Genomic DNA, 17,293 nt, shown 5'->3' with positions numbered 1-17,293 from the left:
AACCTTTCCCCGTAACTCAATACTTAACGTCCAGGTGAAATACGAGTTTATTTTCAGGGGATAAATTCCCAAAACTATTGAAACCTTCCCTGTAAATCAGTCCCTAACATCCGGGCAACGTCCTAATAAATCTTCAGGGGATAAAGTCCCAAACCTGTTGAACCTTTCTCTGTAACTCAGTCCCTGTAGGGTGGGAAACACCCTATGAAATCTTCAGGGGATAATGTCCAGATTCAACTGAACCTTTCTCTGTAACTCATTCCCCGATCTCCAGGCGAAATCCTAGTTTATCTTCAGGGCATAAATTTACAAACCTGTTGAAACTTTCTCTGTAACTCAGTGCTTGATGACCAGGCGACATCCAATTTAATCTTCAGCGGATAAATTCCCAAACCTGTTCGACTTTTCCCTGTAATACAGTGCATGACATCCTAGCATCATCTTATAAAATCTTCAGGTGATAAAATCCCAAACCTGTTGAACCTTTCTCCAGAACTCAGTCCCTGAAATCTGGGCAACATCCAAGTAAATCATCAGTGGTTATAAATCCAGAAAATGTTGAACTTTTCCCTTTAACTCAGTCCCCTGATATCTGGGCAACATCCTAGTAAATTTTCAGGGGATAAAGTCCCAAACTTGATGAACCTTTCCCTATCATTCAGTCCCTGATATCCTGGCAACATTCCAATAAATCTTCAGGTGATAAATTGCTGAAACTGTTGAACCTTTGCCTGTAACTGAATTCCTGACGTCCGGGCAACCTCCTATTAAATCTTCAGGGGATAATGTCCCGAAGCTATTGAACCTTTCCATATAACTCAGTCCCTGACGTCCTGGAAACATCCTAGTAACTCTTCAGGGGATACAGTCCCGAACCTATTGAACCTTTCCCTATAACTCAGTCCCTGACATCTGGGCAACATCTTAGTAAATCTTCAGGGGATAAATTCTCGAACCAGTTGAATCTTTCCCTGGAACTCACTCCCTGATGCTTGGGCAACATCCTAGTACAACTTCAGAGGTTAAAGTCCCGAACCTGTTGAACCTTTACCTGTAAATCAGTCCCTCACGTCCTGGCAACATCCTAGTAAATCCTGAGGTGATAAATTCCTGAATCTGTTGAACCTTACCCTGAAACTCAGTCCCTGGCATCCAGGCGAAATCCGAGTTTATCTTCAGCGGATAAATTCCCAAACCTGTTGAAACTTTCACTGTAACTCAGTCCTTGATGTCCGGACATCATCCTATTAAACCTTCAGGGGACAATGTCCAGAATCATCCTAGTAGGTTTTCAGGGGATAAAGTCCAAAACCTGATGAACCTTTCCCTGTAACTCAGTCCGTGAAGCCTGGACAACATCCTAGTAAATCATCAGTCGTTATAAATCCAGAAACTGTTGAAACTTTCTCTTTAACTCAGTCCCCAATATCTGGGCAACATCCTAGTAAATCATCACAGGAGAAATTCTTGAACCTGTTGAATCTTTCCCTGTTACTCAGTCCCTGAAATCTGGATAACATCCTCGCACATATTCATAGGTTATAGTCCCGATCCTGTTGAACCATTACCTGTAACTCAGTCCCTGACATCTTGGCAACGTTCTAGGAAATCTTTAGGGGATAATTTCCCAAGCTTGTTGAACCTTTCCCTGCAACTCAATCCCTGACAACCGGGCAATGTCCTATTAAATCTTCAGGGGATAAAGTCCCAAACCTGTTGAACCTTTCTCCGGAACTCAGTCCCTGAAATCTGGGCAAAATCCTAGTAAATCTTCAGGGGATAAATTGCTGAACCTTTAGAATATTTCCAGTAACTCAGTCCATGACATCCGAGAAACGTCCTAGTATATTTGCAGGGGATAAACTCCAAAACCTGTTGAACCTTTCCCTGCAACTCAGTCGCTGATGCCTGGGCAACATCCTAGTACATCTTCAGAGATTAAAGACCAGAACCTGTTGATCTTTTCCCTGTAACTCAGTACCCGATGTCCGGGCAACATCCTATTAAATCTTTAGGGGATAATGACCCGAATCTATTGAACCTATCCCTGCAACTTAATCCCTGATGCCCAGGTAACGTTCTAGCAAATCTTCAGGGGATAAAGCTCCAAACCTGATGAACCTTTCCTTGTAACTCAGTCCGTGACATACTGGCAACATTCAAGTAAATCTTAAGGGGATAAAGTCCCAAACCTGTTGAACCTTTCCCTGTAACTCAATCCCTGTTACCTGGGCAACATCCTCGTACATCTTCAGAGGTTAAAGTTCAGAACCTGTTGAACATTTCCCTGTCACCCAGTCCCTGACGTCCTTGCAACATCCTAGTAAATCTTCAGGTGATAAATTCCTAAACCTGTTGAATCATTCCCAGTAACTCAGTCCCTGACGTCCGGGCAACATCCTAGTCACTCTTCAGGGGATAAAGTCCCGAACCTGCTGAACCTTTCCCTGTAACTCAGTCACTGACGTTCGGCGAAATCTTAGTTAATCTTCAGAGGTTAAAGTACCGAACCTGTTGAACCTTTCCCTGTAACTCAGTCCCTGACATTCTGGCATCATCCTAGTAAATCTTCAGGTGAGAAATTCCTTAATCTGTTGAACTTTTCCGAGTAAGTTAGTCCCTAAACAACATTCTAGCAATTGTTAAGAGTACAAATCCTGAACCTGTTGAACTTTTCACTGCAACTCAGTCCCTGAACTCTTGGCAAAGTTGAAGTAATTCTTCAGTGCATAAAGTCTTGAACCTTTCTCTGTACTCAGTCCCTGACATCTGGGCAACATCCTAGTAAATCTTCAGGGAATAACTTCCCGAATCTATCGAACGTTTCCCCGTAACTCAATGCCTGAGGTCCAGGCAAAATCCTAGTTTATATTCAGGGAATAAATTCGCAAACATGTTGAACATTTTCTTCTACGTCAGTCCCTGAAATCAGGGCAACATCCTACTAAATCTTCAGGTGATAAATTCCTGAATCTGTTGAACCTTTCCCTGTAACTTAGTCCTTGACATTCGGGCAACGTCCTAGTATATCTTCAGGGGATAAAGTCCCATACCTTTTGAAACTGTCCCTGCCACACAGTCCCTGACATCTGGGCAACATCCTCGTAAATCATCAGTGGATAAATTCCTGAACCTGTAGAACCTTGTCCTGTAACTCAGTCCCTGACATCTGGGCAACGTCCTAGTATATCGTCAGTGGATAAAGTTCAAAACCTGTTGAACGTTTCCATGCAACTCAGTCTCTGATGCCTGGGCAACATCCTATTAAATTTTCAGGGGCTAAAGTCCCAAACCTGATGAACCTTTCCCTGCCACTCAGTCCCTGACGTCCTGGCAACATCCTCGTAAATCTTCAGGTGATAAATTCCTGAATCTGTTGAACCTTTCCCTGTAACTTAGTCCTTGACATTCGGGCAACGTCCTAGTATATCTTCAGGGGATAAAGTCCCATACCTTTTGAAACTGTCCCTGCCACACAGTCCCTGACATCTGGGCAACATCCTCGTAAATCATCAGTGGATAAATTCCTGAACCTGTAGAACCTTGTCCTGTAACTCAGTCCCTGACATCTGGGCAACGTCCTAGTATATCGTCAGTGGATAAAGTTCAAAACCTGTTGAACGTTTCCATGCAACTCAGTCTCTGATGCCTGGGCAACATCCTATTAAATTTTCAGGGGCTAAAGTCCCAAACCTGATGAACCTTTCCCTGCCACTCAGTCCCTGACGTCCTGGCAACATCCTCGTAAATCTTCAGGTGATAAATTCCTGAATCTGTTGAACCTTTCCCTGTAACTTAGTCCTTGACATTCGGGCAACGTCCTAGTATATCTTCAGGGGATAAAGTCCCATACCTTTTGAAACTGTCCCTGCCACACAGTCCCTGACATCTGGGCAACATCCTAGTAAATCATCAGTGGATAAATTCCTGAGCCTGTAGAACCTTGTCCTGTAACTCAGTCCCTGAGATCCGGGCAACGTCCTTGCACATCTTTAGAGATTAAAGTCCCGAACCTGTTGAACATTTCCCTGTTACCCAGTCCCTGACGTCCATGCAACATCCTAGTAAATCCTTAGGTGATAAATTCCTGAACCTGTTGAATCTTTCCCAGTAACTCAGTCCCTGACGTCCGGGCAACATCCTAGTAACTCTTCAGGGGATAAAGTCCTGAACCTGTTGAACCTTTCACTGTGACTCAGTCCCTGACATTCTGGCATCATTCTAGTAAATCTTCAGGTGATAAATTCCTGAATCTGTTGAACTATTTCGAGTAACTCAGTCCCTAAACAACATTCTAGCAATTGTTCAGGGTGCAAATCCTGAACCTGTTGAACTTTTCACTGCAAATCTGTCCCATAACTCTGGGCAATGTTGAAGTAATTCTTCAGTGGATAAGGTCTTGAACCTTTCTCTGTAACTCAGTCCCTGACATCTGGGCAACATCCTAGCAAATCTTCAGGGAATAATTTTCGAACCTATCGAACGTTTCCCCATAACTCAATACCTGAGGTCCAGGCAAAATCCTAGTTTATCTTCAGGGCATAAATTCGCAAACATGTTGAACATTTCCTTGTAACTCAGTCCCTGAAATCAGGGAAACATCCGAGTAAATCTTCAGGTGATAAATTCCTGAATCTGTTAAACCTTTCCCTGTAACTAAGTCCTTGACATCCGGGCAACATCCTAGCATATCTTCAGGGAATAAAGTCCCATGCCTTTTGAAACTGTCCCTGCCACACAGTCCCTGACATCTGGGCAACATCCTAGTAAATCAACAGTGGATAAATTCCTGAACCTGTAGAACCTTGTCCTGTAACTCAGTCCCTGACATCCGGGCAACGTCCTAGTATATCGTCAGTGGATAAAGTTCAAAACCTGTTGAACGTTTCTTTGCAACTCAGTCTCTGATGCCTGGGCAACATCCTATTAAATTTTAAGGGGCTAAAGTACCAAACCTGATCAACTTTTCCCTGTAACTCAGTCCCTGGTGCCTGGGCACCATTCTAGTACATTTTCAGAAGTTAAAATCCGGAGCATGTTGAACCTTTCCCTGTCACTCAGTCCCTGACGTCGTGGCAACATCCTCGTAAATGATCAGGTGATAAATTCCTGAACCTGTTATATCCCTCTCCATAACTCAGTCCCTGACATCTGGGCAACATCCTAGTAAATCTTCAGGGGATAAATTCTCGAACCTGTTGAATCTTTCCCTGTTACTCAGTCTCTGAAGTCTGGACAACATCCTAGTACATCTTCAGAGGTTAAAGTCCCGAACCTGTTGAAACTTTCCCTTAAATCAGTCTCTGATGTCCTAGCAAAATCCTAGTAAATCTTCAGGGGATAAATTCCTGAATCTGTTGAACTTTTCCTTGCAACTCAGTCCCTGAGATCCGGGCAACGTCCTTGCACATCTTCAGAGATTAAAGTCCCGAACCTGTTGAACATTTCCCTGTTACCCAGTCCCTGACGTCCGGGCAACATCCTAGTAACCCTTCAGGGGATAAAGTCCCGAACCTGCTGAACCTTTCCCTGTAAATGAGTCACTGACGTTCGGGCGAAATCTTAGTTAATCATCAGAGGTTAAAGTACCGAACCTGTTGAACCTTTCCCTGTAACTCAGTCCCTGACATTCTGGCATCATCCTAGTAAATCTTCAGGTGAGAAATTCCTTAATCTGTTGAACTTTTCCGAGTAACTCAGTCCCTAAACGACATTCTAGCAATTGTTCAGGGTACAAATCCTGAACCTATTGAACTTTTCACTGCAACTCAGTCCCTGAACTCTTGGCAAAGTTGAAGTAATTCTTCAGTGGATAACGTCTTGAACCTTTCTCTGTAACTCAGTCCCTGACATATGGGCAACATCCTAGTAAATCTTCAGGGAATAACTTCCCGAACCTATCGAACGTTTCCCCGTAATTCAATGCCTGAGATCCAGGCAAAATCCTAGTTTATATTCAGGGAATAAATTCGCAAACATGTTGAACATTTTCTTGTACCTCAGTCCCTGAAATCAGGGCAACATCCTAGTAAATCTTCAGGTGATAAATTCCTGAATCTGTTGAAACTTTCCCTGTAACTCAGTCTTTGACATTCGGGCAACGTCCTAGTATATCTTCAGGGGATAAGGTCCCATACCTTTTGAAACTGTCCCTGCCTCACAGTCCCTGACATCTGGGCAACATCCTCGTAAATCATCAGTGGATAAATTCCTGAACCTGTACAACCTTGTCCTGTAACTCAGTCCCTGACATCTGGGCAACGTCCTAGTATATCGTCAGTGGATAAAATTCAAAACCTGTTGAACGTTTCCATGCAACTCAGTCTCTGATGCCTGGGCAACATCCTATTAAATTTTCAGGGGCTAAAGTCCCAAACCTGATGAACCTTTCCCTGCCACTCAGTCCCTGACGTCCTGGCAACATCCTCGTAAATCTTCAGGTGATAAATTCTTGAACCTGTTATATCCCTCTCCATAACTCAGTCCCTGACATCTGGGCAGCATCCTAGTAAATCTTCAGGCGATAAATTCTCGAACCTGTTGAATATTTCCCTGTTACTCAGTCCCTGAAGTCTGGGCAAGATCCTCATAAATATCAGGGGTTTAAAAGTCCCGAACCTGTTGAATCTTTCCCTGTAACTCAGTCCCTGAAGTCTGGACAACATCCTAGTACATCTTCAGGTGATAAATTCCTGAATCTGTTGAACTTTTTCGAGTAACTCAGTCCCTAAACAACATTCTAGCAATTGTTCACGGTGCAAATCCTGAACCTGTTGAACTTTTCACTGCAAATCTGTCCCATAACTCTGGGCAAGGTTGAAGTAATTCTTCAGTGGATAAGGTCTTGAACCTTTCTCTGTAACTCAGTCCCTGACATCTGGGCAACATCCTAGCAAATCTTCAGGGAATAATTTCCGAACCTATCGAACGTTTCCCCGTAACTCAATACCTGAGGTCCAGGCAAAATCCTAGTTTATCTTCAGGGGATAAATTCGCAAACATGTTGAACATTTCCTTGTAACTCAGTCCCTGAAATCAGGGCAACATCCTAGTAAATCTTCAGGTGATAAATTCCTGAATCTGTTGAACCTTTCCCTGGGAGATGTGGGATAAAAAAAGCAAATTGGGTAAATATGGGGAATATAGAGATTACAAAAGGTGTAGTTTTAAGTCTTTTGAAGAATATAAAGGTGGATAAGTCTCCGGGACCAGACGGGAACTTCCCCAGGACATTGAGAGAAGTGAAGGAGGAAATAGCAGAGGCTCTGGCGGTAATTTTTCGAATGTCATTAGATATGGGGATAGTGCCGGAGGATTGGCGCATTGCGCATGTGGTTCCGTTATTTAAAAAGGGTTCAAGGAGGAAGCCTGGCAACTATCGGCCTGTAAGTTTGACGTCTGTGGTAGGTAAATTAATGGAGAAAATTCTTAGAGATAGTACTTATAAACATCTGGATAGACAGGGTCTGATCAGGAGCACTCAACATGGATTTGTGGGAGGAAGGTCATGTTTGACCAATCTGATTGAATTTTTTGAAGAGGTGACTAGGAATGTGGATGAGGGTAGCGCAGTGGATGTTGTCTATATGGACTTCAGTAAGGCCTTCGATAAGGTACCACATGGAAGGTTAGTTAGGAAGGTGCAGTCTTTAGGTATAAATTTTGAGATAGTCAAATGGATTGAACATTGGCTGAAAGGGAGAGGCCAGAGAGTGGTAGTGGATAATTGTCTGTCAGGTTGGAGGCCGGTGACCAGTGGTGTGCCTCAAGGATCTGTATTGGGCCCATTGTTGTTCGTTATATACATTAATGATCTAGATGATGAGGTGGTGAATTTCGATTAGTAAATATGCAGACGATACCAAGATAGGTGGAATAGTGGATAATAAAGAAGGTTTTCTAGGATTGCAGAGGGATTTGGGCTGCTTAGAAAAGTGGGCTGAAAAATGGCAGATGGAATTTAATGCTGATAAGTGTGAGGTGCTTCACTTTGGTAAGAAGAATCAGAATAGGACATATGTGGTAAATGGGAGAGCATTGAGGAATACAGAAGAGCAGAAAGATTTAGGAGTGACGGTACATCGTTCCCTGAAGGTAGAAACTCACGTGAATAGGGTGGTGAAGAAGGCTTTTAGTATGCTGGCCTTTATCAATCATTGCATGGAATATAGGAGTTGGGAGGTGATGTTGAGATTGTATAAGACGTTGGTGCGGCCTAATTTGGAGTTCTGTGTGCAGTTCTGGTCGCCTAATTATAGGAAGGATATAAACAGAGTGGAGAGAGTGCAGAGAAGGTTTACCAGAATGTTGCCTGGGTTTAAGCATCTGGAGTATGGGGAGAGATTGGACAGATTGGGTCTTTATTCTTTGGAGCGTAGAAGGTTGAGAGGGGATTTGATAGAAGTATTTAAGATTATGAAAGGGATAGACAGAGTGGATGTGGATAGACTATTTCCGTTAAGAGGAGGAAAGATTAAAACAAGAGGACATGAGTTAAGAATTAAGGGGCAGAGGTTTAGAGGTAACATGAGGGGGAACTTCTTTACTCAGAGAGTGGTAGCTGTGTGGAATAATCTTCCGGGAGAAATAGTGGCGGCGGAGTCAATTGTATTATTTAAGAAAAGGTTGGACAGGTATATGGATGAGAGGAAGATGGAGGGTTATGGGCATTGTGCAGGGAGGTGGGATTAGAAAGGGGTGTTTGGATCGGTGCGGACTAGAAGGGCCTAATGGCCTGTTTCCGTGCTGTAATTGTTATGTTATGTTTTATGTTATATGTAACTTAGTCCTTGACATCCGGGCAACGTCCTAGCATATCTTCAGGGAATAAAGTCCCGAAAAAGTTGAACCTTTCTCCATAACTCAGTCCCTGACATCTGGGCAACATCCTAGTAAATCTTCAGGGGATAAAGTCCAAAACCTGTTGAACCTTTCCCTGTAACTCAGTCACTGACGGTCGGGCAAAATCTTAGTTAATCTTCAGAGGTTAAAGTCCTGAACCTGTTGAATCTTTCCCTGTAACTCAGTCCCTAACATTCTGGCATCATCCTAGTAAATCTTCAGGTGATGAATTCCTGAATCTGTTGAACTTTTTCGAGTAATCAGTCCCTAAACAACATTCTAGCAATTGTTCAGGGTGCAAATCCTGAACCTGTTGAATGTTTCACTGCAAATCAGTCCCATAGCTCTGGGCATCGTTGAAGTAATTCTTCAGTGGATAAGGTCTTGAACTTTTCTCTGTAACTCAGTCCCTGACATCTGGGCTACATCCTAGTAATCATCAGTGGATAAATTCCTGAACCTGTAGAACCTTGTCCTGTAACTCAGTCCCTGACATCCGGGCAACATCCTAGTATATCTACAGGGGATAATGTCCCAAGCCTGTTGAACCTTTCCCTGTAACTTAATCCTTGATTCACAGGCAACGTTCTAGAAAATCTTCATGGGATAAAGTCCCGAAAATGTTGAACCTTTCTCTATAACTCAGTCCCTGACATCTGGGCAACATCCTAGTAAATCTTCAGGGGATAAAGTCCAAAACCTGTTGAAACTTTCCCTGTTACTCAATCCCTGAAGTCTGGGCAAGATCCTCATAAATATCAGGGATTAAAAAGTCCCGAACCTGATGAACCTTTACCTTAACTCAGTCCCTGATATCGTGGCAACGTCCTAGTAAATCTGCAGGTGATAAATTCCTGAAAGTGTTGAACCTTTCCCTGTAACTCAGTCCCTGACATCTGGGCAACGTTCTAGTAAATCTTGAGAGGATAACTTCCCGAATTTGTTGAACCTTTCCCTGTAACTCACACCCTGATGCCTGGGCAACATCCTAGTACAACTTCAGAGATTAAAGTCCCGAACCTGTTGAACCATTCCCTTTAACGCAATCCCTGACGTCCTGGCAACATCCTATTAAATCTTCAGGGGATAATGTCCTGAACCTATTGAACCTTTCCCTGTAACTCAGTCCCTGATGCCTGGGCAACATTCTAGTACATTTTCAGAAGTTAACGTCCCGAGCATGTAGAACCTTTCCCTGTCACTCAGTAACTGACGTCCTGGCAACATCCTCGTAAATCTTCAGGTGATAAATTCCTGAACCTGTTAAATCCCTCTCCATAACTCAGTCCCTTACATCTGGGCAACATCCTAGTAAATCTTCAGGCGATAAATTCTCGAACCTGTTGAATCTTTCCCTGTTACTCAGTCTCTGAAGTCTGGACAACATCCTAGTACATCTTCAGAGGTTAAAGTCCCGAACCTGTTGAACCTTTCCCTTAAATCAGTCTCTGATGTCCTAGCAAAATCCTAGTAAATCTTCAGGTGATAAATTCCTGAATCTGTGGAACTTTTCCTTGCAACACAGTCCCTGAGATCCGGGCAACGTCCTTGCACATCTTCAGAGGTTAAAGTCCCGAACCTGTTGAACATTTCCCTGTTACCCAGTCCCTGAAGTCCATGCAACATCCTAGTAAATCTTCAGGTGATAAATTCCTGAACCTGTTGAATCTTTCCCAGTAACGCAGTCCCTGATATCCGGGACAACCTCCTAGTAACTAATCAGGGGATAAAGTCCGAACCTGCTGAACCTTTCCCTGTAACTCAGTCACTGACGGTCGGGCGAAATCTTAGTTAATCTTCAGGTGATAAATTCGTGAATCTGTTGAACTTTTTCGAGTAACTCAGTCCCTAAACAACATTCTAGCAATTATTCAGGGTGCAAATCCTGAACCTGTTGAACGTTTCACTGCAAATCAGTCCCATAACTCTGGGCAACGTTGAAGTATTTCTTCAGTGGAAAAGGTCTTGAACCTTTCTCTGAAACTCAGTCCCTGACATCTGGGCAACATCCTAGCAAATCTTCAGGGAATAATTTCTGAACCAATCGAACGTTTCCCCGTAACTCAATGCCTGAGGTCCAGGCAAAATCCTAATTTATCTTCAGGGGATAAATTCGCAAACATGTTGAACATTTCCTTGTACCTCAGTCCCTGAAATCAGGGCAACATCCTAGTAAATCTTCAGGTGATAAATTCTTGAATCTGTTGAACCTTTCCCTGTAATTTAGTCCTTGACAACCGGGCAACGTCCTAGCATATCTTCAGGGAATAAAGTCCCATGCCTTTTGAAACTGTCCCTGCCACACAGTCCCAGACATCTGGGCAACATCCTAGTAATCATCAGTGGATAAATTCCTGAACCTGTAGAACCTTGTCCTGTAACTCAGTCCCTGACATCCGGGCAACGTCCTAGTATATCGTCAGTGGATAAAGTTCAAAACCTGTTGAACGTTTCTGTGCAACTCAGTCTCTGATGCCTGGGCAACATCCTATTAAATTTTCAGGGGCTAAAGTACCAAACCTGATGAACCTTTCCCTGTAACTCAGTCCCTGGTGCCTGGGCAACATTCTAGTACATTTTCAGAACTTAAATTCCAGAGCATGTTGAACCTTTCCCTGTCACTCAGTCCTTGACGTCCTGGCAACATCCTCGTAAATCTTCAGGTGATAAATTCCTGAACCTGTTATATCCCTCTCCATAACTCAGTCCCTGACATCTGGGCAACATCCTAGTAAATCTTCAGGGGATAAAGTCCAAAACCTGTTGAATCTTTCCCTGTTACTCAGTCCTGAAGTCTGGGAAAGATCCTCATAAATATCAGGGGTTAAAAAGTCCCGAACCTGTTGAATCTTTCCCTGTAACTCATTCCCTGAAGTCTGGACAACATCCGAGTACATCTTCAGAGGTTAAAGTCCCGAACCAATTGAACCTTTCCCTTAAATCAGTCACTGATGTCCTAGCAACATCCTAGTAAATCTTCAGGGGATAAATTCCTGAATCTGTTGAACTTTTCCTTGCAACTCAGTCCCTGAGATCCGGGCAACGTCCTTGCACATCTTCAGAGATTAAAGTCCCGAACCTGTTGAACATTTCCCTGTTACCCAGTCCCTGACGTCCAGGCAACATCCTAGTAACCCTTCAGGGGATAAAGTCCCGAACCTGCTGAATCTTTCCCTGTAAATCAGTCACTGACGTTCGGGCGAAATCTTAGTTAATCATCAGAGGTTAAAGTACCGAACCTGTTGAACCTTTCCCTGTAACTCAGTCCCTGACATTCTGGCATCATCCTAGTAAATCTTCAGGTGATAAATTCCTTAATCTGTTGAACTTTTCCGAGTAACTCAGTCCCTAAACGACATTCTAGCAATTGTTCAGGGTACAAATCCTGAAACTGTTGAACTTTTCTCTGCAACTCAGTCCCTGAACTCTTGGCAAAGTTGAAGTAATTCCTCAGTGGATAACGTCTTGAACCTTTCTCTGTAACTCAGTCCCTGACATCTGGGCAACATCCTAGTAAGTTTTCAGGGGATAAAGTCCCAAACGTGATGAACCTTTCCCTGAAACTCAGTCCGTGAAGCCTGGACAACATCCTAGTAAATCATCAGTTGTTATAAATACAGAAATTGCGGAACTTTTCCCTTTGACTCAGTCCCCAAAATCTGGGCAACATCCTAGTAAATCTTCACGGGATAAATTCTCGAACCTGTTGAATCTTTCCCTGTTACTCAGTCCCTGAAATCTGGACAACATCCTAGTACATCTTCAGAGGTTAAAGTCCGGAACCTGTTGAACCTTTCCCTTAAATCAGTCCCTGGTGTCCTAGCAACTTCCTAGTAAATCTTCAGGGGATAAATTCCTGAATCTGTGGAACATTTCCTTGCAACTCAGTCCCTGAGATCCGGGAAACGTCCTCGCACATCTTCAGAGATTAAAGTCCCAAACCTGTTGAACCTTTCCCTGTAACTCAATCCCTGATACCTGGGCAACATGGTCGTAGATCTTCAGAGGTTAAAGTCCCGAACCTGTTGAACATTTCCCTGTCACCCAGTCCCTGACGTCCTCGCAACATCCTGGTAAATCTTCAGGTGATAAATTCCTGAACCTGTTGAATCATTCCCAGTAACTCAGTCCCTGATGTCTGGGCAACATCCTAGTAACTCTTCAGTGGAAAATGTCCCGAACCTACTGAACCTTTCCCTGTAACTCAGTCACTGACGTTCGGGCGAAATCTTAGTTAATCTTCAGAGGTTAAAGTACCGAACCTGTTGAACCTTTCCCTGTAACTCAGTCCCTGACATACTGGCATCATCCTAGTAAATCTTCAGGTGATAAATTCCTTAATCTGTTGAACTTTTCCAAGTAAGTCAGTCCCTAAACAACATTCTAGCAATTGTTCAGGGTACAAATCCTGAACCTGTTGAATTTTTCACTGCAACTCAGTCCCTGAACTCTTGGCAAAGTTGATGTAATTCTTCAGTGGATAAAGTCTTGAACCTTTCTCTGTACTCAGTCCCTGACATGTGGGCAACATCCTAGTACATCTTCAGAGGTTAAAGTCCGGAACCTGTTGAACTTTTCCCTTAAATCAGTCCCTGGTGTCCTAGCAACTTCCTAGTAAATCTTCAGGGGATAAATTCCTGAATCTGTGGAACTTTTCCTTGCAACTCAGTCCCTGAGATCCGGGAAACGTCCTTGCACATCTTCAGAGATTAAAGTCCCAAACCAGTTGAACCTTTCCCTGTAACTTAATCCCTGATACCTGGGCAACATCGTCGTACATCTTCAGAGGTTAAAGTCCCGAAACTGTTGAAAATTGCCCTGTCACCCAGTCCCTGACGTCCTGGCAACATCCTAGTAAATCTACAGAGGTTAAAGTCCCGAACCTGTTGAACATTTCCCTGTCACCCAGTCCCTGACGTCCTCGCAACATCCTAGTAAATCTTCAGGGGATAAATTCCTGAACCTGTTGAATCATTCCCAGTAACTCAGTCCCTGATGTCCGGGCGAATCTTAGTTAATCATCAGAGGTTAAAGTACCGAACCTGTTGAACCTTTCCCTGTAACTCAGTCCCTGACATTCTGGCATCATCCTAGTAAATCTTCAGGTGATAAATTCCTTAATCTGTTGAACTTTTCCGAATAACTCAATCCCTGACATCCGGGCAATGTCGTATTAAATATTCAGGGGATAAAGTCCCAAACCTGTTGAACCTTTCTCCGGAACTCAGTCCCTGAAATCTGGGCAACATCCTAGTAAATCTTCAGGGGATATATTGCTGAACCTTTAGAATATTTCCTGTAACTCAGTCCATGACATCCGAGAAACGTCCTAGTATATTTGCAGGGGTTAAACTCCAAAACCTGTTGAACCTTTCCCTGCAACTCAGTCGCTGATATTCTGGCAACGTCCTAGTAAATCTGCAGGTGATAAATTCCTGAAACTGTGGAACCTTTCCCTGTAACTGAGTCCCAGACATCTGGGCAAGGTTTTCGTAAATCTTTAGGGGATAACTTCCCGAACTTGTTGAACCTTTCCCAGTAATTCTCTCCCTGATGCCTGGGCAACATTCTAGTACATTTTCAGAGGTTAAAGTCCCGAACATGTTGAACCTTTCCCTGTCGCTCAGTCCCTGACGTCCTGGCAACATCCTAGTAAATCTTCAGGTGATAAATTCCTGAACCTGTTAAATCCCTCTCCATAACTCAGTCCCTGACATCTGGGCAAGATCCGAGTAAATCTTCAGGGGATAAATTCTCGAACCTGTTGAATCTTTACCTGTTACTCAGTCCCTGAAGTCTGGGCAAGATACTCATAAATATCAGGGGTTAAAAAGTCCCGAACCTGTTGAATCTTTCCCTGTAACTCAGTCCCTGAAGTCTGGACAACATCCTAGTACATCTTCAGAGGTTAAAGTCCCGAACTTGTTGAACCTACACTTAAATCAGTCCCTTATGTCCTAGGAACATCCTAGTAAATCTTCAGGGGATAAATTCCTGAACCTGTACAACCTTGTCCTGTAACTCAGTCCCTGACATCTGGGCAACGTCCTAGTATATCGTCAGTGGATAAAGTTCAAAACCTGTTGAATGTTTCCATGCAACTCAGTCTCTGATGCCTGGGCAACATCCTATTAAATTTTCAGGGGCTAAAGTCCCAAACCTGATGAACCTTTCCCTGTCACTCAGTCCCTGATGTCCTGGCAACATCCTCGTAAATCTTCAGATGATAAATTCTTGAACCTGCTATATCCCTCTCCATAACTCAGTCCCTGACATCTGGGCAGCATCCTAGTAAATCTTCAAGCGATAAATTCTCGAACCTGTTGAATATTTCCCTGTTACTCAGTCCCTGAAGTCTGGGCAAGATCCTCATAAATATCAGGGGATAAAAAGTCCCGAACCTGTTGAAGCTTTCCCTGTAACTCAGTCCCTGAAGTCTGGACAACATCCTAGTACATCTTCAGAGGTTAAAGACCCGAACCTGTTGAACCTTTCCCTTAAATCTGTCTCTGATGTCCTAGCAACATCCTAGTAAATCTTCAGGGGATAAAATCCTGAATCTGTTGAACTTTTCCTTGCAACTCAGTCCCTGAGATCCGGGCAACATCCTAGTACATCTTCAGGGGTCAATGTCCAGATTCTATTGAACCTTTCCATGTCACTGATTCCCTGATGCCAAGGCAAAGTTCTAGCAAATCGTCAGGGGATGAAAGTCTCGAAACTGTTGAACCTTTCTCCATAACTCAGTCCCTGACATCTGGGCAACATCCTAGTAAGTTTTCAGGGGATAAAGTCCCAAACCTGATGAACCTTTCCCTGTAACTCAGTCTGTTAAGCCTGGACAACATCCTAGTAAATCATCAGTTGTTATAAATAGAGAAACTGCGGAACTTTTCCCTTTGACTCAGTCCCCAAAATCTGGGCAACATCCTAGTAAATCTTCAGGGGATAAATTCTCGTACCTGTTGAATCTTTCCCTGTTACTCAGTCCCGGAAATCTGGACAACATCCAAGTACATCTTCAGAGGTTAAAGTCCGGAACCTGTTGAACCTTTCCCTTAAATCAATCCCTGGTGTCCTAGCAACTTCCTAGTAAATCTTCAGGGGATAAATTCCTGAATCTGTGGAACTTTTCCTTGCAACTCAGTCCCTGAGATCCGGGAAACGTCCTCGCACATCTTCAGAGATTAAAGTCCCAAACCTGTTGAACCTTTCCCCGTAACTCAATCCCTGATGCCTGGGCAACATCGTCGTACATCTTCAGAGGTTAAAGTCCCGAAACTGTTGAACATTTCCCTGTCACCCAGTCCCTGACGTCCTCGCAACATCCTAGTAAATCTTCAGGTGATAACTTCCCGAACTTGTTGAACCTTTCCCAGTAATTCTCTCCCTGATGCCTGGGCAACATTCTAGTACATTTTCAGAGGTTAAAGTCCCGAACATGTTGAACCTTTCCCTGTCGCTCAGTCCCTGACATCTGGGCAACATCCGAGTAAATCTTCAGGGGATAAATTCTCGAACCTGTTGAATCTTTCCCTGTTACTCAGTTCTTGAAGTCTGGGCAAGATACTCATAAATATCAGGGGTTAAAAAGTCCCGAACCTGTTGAATCTTTCCCTGTAACTCAGTCCCTGAAGTCTGGACAACATCCTAGTACATCTTCAGAGGTTAAAGTCCCGAACTTGTTGAACCTACCCTTAAATCAGTCCCTTATGTCCTAGGAACATCCTAGTAAATCTTCAGGGGATAAATTCCTGAACCTGTACAACCTTGTCCTGTAACTCAGTCCCTGACATCTGGGCAACGTCCTAGTAGATCGTCAGTGGATAAAGTTCAAAACCTGTTGAACGTTTCTGTGCAACTCAGTCTCTGATGCCTGGGCAACATCCTATTAAATTTTCAGGGGCTAAACTACCAAACCTGATGAACCTTTCCCTGTAACTCAGTCTCTGAGGCCTGGGCAACATCCTATTAATATTTAGAGGCTAAAGTAGCAAACCTGATGAACCTTTCCCTGTAACTCAGTCCCTGGTGCCTGGGCAACATTCTAGTACATTTTCAGAAGTTAAAGTCCTGAGCATGTTGAACCTTTCCCTGTCACTCAGTCCCTGATGTCCTGGCAACATCCTCGTAAATCTTCAGTGGATAAATTCTCGAACCTGTTGAATCTTTCCCTGTTACTCAGTCCCTGAAGTCTGGGCAAGATCCTCATGAATATCAGGGGTTAGAAAGTCCCGAACTTGTTGAACTTTTCCCTGTAACTCAGTCCCTGAAAACTGGATAACATCCTCGCACATATTCAGAGGTTAAATTCCCGATGCTGCTGAACCTCCCTGTAAATCAGTCCCTGACATCTGGGCAACGTTCTAGGAAATCTTTAGGGGATAATTTCCCGAACTTGTTGAACCTTTCCCTGTAACTCACTCCCTGACCTCCGGGCAATGTCCTTGTA

At 43.6% G+C, this 17,293-nt stretch overlaps 1 protein-coding gene across 5 annotated transcripts in view; it reads right to left on the bottom strand.

Annotated features, from left to right (window-relative positions):
- Window positions 1-17,293, bottom strand: part of LOC138754920 (galactose-3-O-sulfotransferase 2-like) — a 167,643-nt gene that overhangs the window by 36,250 nt on the left and 114,100 nt on the right. For 4 of the 5 annotated variants that reach the window (XM_069919936.1, XM_069919937.1, XM_069919939.1 and 1 more), the window contains one exon: window positions 315-409. The exons of the other annotated variant lie outside the window; for it this stretch is intronic. The gene's annotated coding sequence lies outside the window, so the exon portion shown is untranslated. The remainder of the gene's footprint in view (window positions 1-314; window positions 410-17,293) is intronic. 5 annotated transcript variants of the gene reach the window in all.

Source organism: Narcine bancroftii, chromosome 2 (genome assembly GCF_036971445.1).
Source record: "Narcine bancroftii isolate sNarBan1 chromosome 2, sNarBan1.hap1, whole genome shotgun sequence".
Lineage (NCBI taxonomy): Eukaryota > Metazoa > Chordata > Chondrichthyes > Torpediniformes > Narcinidae > Narcine > Narcine bancroftii.
The sequence above is the reverse complement of the archived record's forward strand: the minus strand, read 5'-3'. Positions and strand labels throughout refer to the sequence as shown.